A 4,708-nucleotide genomic window follows, 5' to 3' on the forward strand; every position below is an offset into this window, starting at 1 on the left:
CAGCGTGAGCTGCCAAGAGCCGCTGTCTGATCTGCTTCACCTAGGAAGAGCACAATGATAATACCAACATGGGCCAGTGAAGCAACGTCCTCCACAACCAGACTGAAGAACAAAAGGACAGCAACTTGTCTGTCCCCCTTCCCCAATTCCCCAATGTTGTTCCCCTCCCCCAATAAAATCTTTAAAAAAAAGAAAAAAGAAAAAAAAAGAAACACTTGAGGCAGGAAGACTACATGGGTTCAAAGTGGGAAAAATTTTCTCCCTATACACACCCTACTCTAAGAATTTCCCCCAAAAAAGAAGTGAGATATGAGCAGCTGTAGTGCTTCAATTTCAGTGGAAAGTAGAAATAGGAAAGAAATGCCCCTGATGAAGTAAATTCAGGTTACCTTGTCTAATGATAGTAGGCAATCAAGGTGACATTCCTATGACCCGTGTAAGATCGACCTTCTTTTCCACTGGTGACCCCGTACGGACTGCTACCCAAAGGGCTGCTATACTTGGGAAAGAGGCTCCGTGACTATCCTCACAACCTAAAAAATGTAAATGTAAATGTAACGTAGACCTTCAACCTGATTATGAACTCATTCGTGCTTTTATTTATTCATATTTAACAAATAATTATTGAGTGCCTGCTTTGTGCCAAGTATTGTTTTAGCTTAAAATACATTAGTAAATGCCCTCCTCTACAAAAATTAAACTATGATGGTTAATTTTATGTGTCAACTTAACTGGGCTAAGGCATGCCAATATAACTGGTAAACATTATTTCTGGGTTTGTCTGTGGGGGTATTCTGGAAGAGGTGAGCATTTGAATCAGTAGACTGAGGGAGCAAAGCACTATTTCCTACTTGCCATAATTGCAAAACAGAGGATCTCTCTGGAAAACCCTTCCCAAAATAACTAAATTAATTTTGTAACAAATTCTAAGGCTGTGCTATCATCACATAGTAAAAATATGTCCCTATTTGAATTAGGCTTTTTCATATATATATATTATACATATTATATGTATATTATTAGAGACAGAGATACGTGTGTATATATCACACACATGCACATGTACACACACACACATTCTTGAATTAACCTAGGGTAAGTTTTTAAATTACTTCATTTGGGAGAAACAAACTATCTGGTCATCTTTGTGTAGCTGAAGCCACGCCTAATGCAGTAGGCAATCTTAAGTGTCCAGCTTCCATAACATAATGAGCAGTAAACTTTATTATTATATTTCCCTCTTGATGAAGTGAAAACAAAACCCAACCTGAGCTGATGTAAGCAGAAAGGGAGTCCATTATTGTTTCACAGGGCCATTTCATGGAAGTCAAGAGCAAGAATGAAATCTGGTCCCAAGCAGGTATGTGAAGGAGGGTTATCCACAGGAAAAGAGATGGCACACTCAGGAGAGTTCATCAGAGGAGGATTTAATGAAGAGACTATTTACAGAAATGTGGACAAGTGAAGAGAATTCATAAAATATGATGAAGCATCAGGAACTAGCATGAATAGGAAATCCATACCACGCCTCAGTGTAAAGGGTCAAGTGGAGGGAATGTTGTCACCGTGGTCCAATATAATCCACAGCTGTGGAAGAGGGCCCGCCTGACAGGAGCTGTGGCTACTGAAAAATGAAGCCACTGCCAGGTATGCACTGGACCAGAGAGAGCAGGGCAAATAAATACCCTGACTATCTTTTCTTCCCTTTTTTCCTCTTATTCTGCTCTCCCAGATTCCTCTTAGCCCACTGTCCAAATCCAACCAGAAGCCAGAGGACAAAGGAGCCCAGATCACGCAGTTGATAGAGGTCAGCTTCTACAAGGAAAAACAGACCACAGAAGAATGGTTCTTGGCAGGTAAAAGCGTGAATAACCAGCTCAATATGGAAACAAAGCCCATTCTATTAGCATTACGAAAATCACGAATTCAGCACACAGTCCCTTTTCCAGGAACGCTTTCTCTGTAATATACACAGTGTACAAATATACAGGGTGCCAAAAAAAATGTATACACATTTAAAGAAAGGAACAAACTATATTAAAATTGTAATAATATACACCGATAACAAAAGACGAATACAAGTCATGTGGATACATTTTTTTGGCACCTCCGGTACATGGGAAACTAGGAAGTTAAAAAACAATGGTTACTAGAATAATAAAAAGAAAAACTTTACGAGAAGAAAATTATATTTCTGTAGCCTTAGCAATAGCTTGTGGGTTGTTTTGCTATCAATTATTTCATTTTAAAACTCAAAAGAGACATGACCTCATACTTAGTTTTTCTAATTCAACTCTGAAAAAATATTTACAATAATATTGAAGCATAAAATATGTTATTATAATAATTTAATAATATTTTTAAATCCTGACACCATTAAACAAGGTACAACTCAATAACAGAATAGTACCATTGCAAAAGAAAATTTTATCCTCCAACACTTCATCAAATGTATTTGAAAACTTGATATCTACATTTTATGCCACTTTTATATAGCTTGATTTTTTCCACAGTAACAAACCATGAAACACTAATGTTTTGGGGAAAAGTTTAAATTAAAACAAAGTTACACATTCATTTAATAAAATACCTTGATTTTTTCCACAGTAACAAACCATGAAACACTAATGTTTGGGGGAAAAGTTTAAATAAAAACAAAGTTACACATTAATTTCATAAAATTACTGATAAACCATATGAAAGAGAAAAGACCCAAAAATTAGGTAATAGCAAAGCACAATAAATTTCTAATAGTCACCAATAGAAATCTGCAGGTCCATCAAGTAAAAATGGGCCTGGATTATATTCTTCTGCTTTTTCTAGGGCAACAAATGTTCCTAAATTTGAGTGTTTCCTAAAGAATTCATTTGTCAAATATCTGTTTGATTCTTTTAAAATACTGAGTCTTGGAGCTCAGTGTTAAAGTGGAAGGAATTTAATTTTACATGCTTTTTAAAGACTATAATTGAGTTAGAAAATAACTAAATAATTCAAGGCTGATAATATGGCAAAAGAAAACCAAAGTGGAAAAGTAGAAGTATTTGCGCCAAAGCTACTTAGAGCACACACATATGGCATAAGCACAAAAAATCATGGACAGTATTCACTAGCCAACTCATGCTTTTGTTAGGTCCCAAAATTTAACTACCTAATATACAATTGTTGTCGTTTTTTATCATATTAAGTGTGCTAACACTAAAACCAAAACATTGTACCTAAGCATTTTTATCTGGAGAGAATATATAACTGCAATCAGAAAGGGAAAAGAAAACCAGCTTAGAAAGCCACAGTGTAGAATGTGCAATGTTACAGCCTGTGTCCTACATAACCTTTCGAATGCATGACCTTTAAGTTGCTGAAGGTTGCCTCGGAATTTGGCTCAGTTTGATGGAAACATCTGCTCCCCTTGCAGGTATACTGTAAGGACTTTTTTCTCAGTTGGATTCAGAACACAGCAAGTGAGCCCTTGTCTGTCCAATCACACAGACCCCGACACTTGTAAATCAAGTTCTGGGAGGACAACAGCAGGTCCACATTGCATCACCCTTTCTCAGCTAGCTAGGCCAGCTGACTGCTGTGAGGACCGCTCTTATCATGTCATCAAATCAAAACATGTTGAGATGAGGGACTGTAAGAGGCATCTGCAGAATTCCCAAAATGTAGTGACTTTGGAACATTGACAGATGCATCTGTCATTTTATACCTTCAACTAACCTGACGTCCACTGGCCCGACACAGTAAAGCTGTCCAAGATCGATTCCAATTCTTTCACGTTATTTTCACATGTTTCTACTAGAAAGGCCTGGTGCTTCTTTGCCTTTTAAGTAAGGAAAATAATTATATGTAATAAGGTCACACATAAGTGCTGCAGGTTTTTTGTGTGAACATATATAGCACAATTAAGTATAAACAAGCTAATAATTACTCCACTCAAGCCTATTATTAATAAAGCTCTTTCTGTCTTACACCTTTTCCTTGGCTTAACGTAACATCGTATAAGGTCTCAATAACAATTTACTGAGGCCTTATAGTGCCTGACACTATTCTAAGTACATTATACATGATAATTCTTTTTATTCTCACAACAATCCTATAAGGGAAGGACTATTATTATCCCAATTTTACAGATAAGAAAACTGACACAGAGGAATTGAGGGACACTTTAAAAGATCATACTGGCAGTCATGTGGCAAAATGCCAGATGGTGTTCTAAAGTGAATGCAGTAAGTCCAATTAGGACGACACACAGCAGTCTAAAGAAGTGATGGAAGCTTAGGCTAGGGTCTTAGCAGTAAGACTCTGGAAAGATACTTAGACAGTGGAATGGATAGACCTTGGTAACATCGTATTGGGTTAGATGATGTTGATTGGATTGGACTGGACTGGACTAAATAATGTTTGAGTAGTGCTCATATAAAAGGAGGAGTCAAGACAGGTCCCAAAGTTTCAGGCTAGAAGAACTGGGTCAAGTTCCATAGTTGAGTGAGAACCATGGAGGTGGAACAGGTCTTATTTTGGCTGTTTTTGTTGTTTGTTTACTTGTTTGATTTTGGCAGGAAGTATTAGTCATGAATTCTATTTTGATCATATGACACTGGAGATACCTTTGATACTCCCAGCACCAGCACAATGCCTGGGAAATAACGGACCCTAAATAAGTATATTTGAACTAATAAAAAGCAAATAGAAAAATAGGAGATGCATTTGG

The 4,708-nt window shown here is 37.0% G+C and overlaps 1 protein-coding gene across 1 annotated transcript in view; it reads right to left on the reverse strand.

Annotated features, from left to right (window-relative positions):
• Positions 1-3,817, reverse strand: part of LOC109396179 (coiled-coil domain-containing protein 171) — a 214,779-nt gene extending 210,962 nt beyond the window's left edge. The window contains exon 1 of the mRNA XM_019667813.1: positions 3,715-3,817. The gene's annotated coding sequence lies outside the window, so the exon portion shown is untranslated. The remainder of the gene's footprint in view (positions 1-3,714) is intronic.
• Between the last annotated feature and the right edge of the window lie 891 nt (positions 3,818-4,708).

Source organism: Hipposideros armiger, unplaced genomic scaffold (genome assembly GCF_001890085.2).
Source record: "Hipposideros armiger isolate ML-2016 unplaced genomic scaffold, ASM189008v1 scaffold_506, whole genome shotgun sequence".
Classification (NCBI taxonomy): domain Eukaryota; kingdom Metazoa; phylum Chordata; class Mammalia; order Chiroptera; family Hipposideridae; genus Hipposideros; species Hipposideros armiger.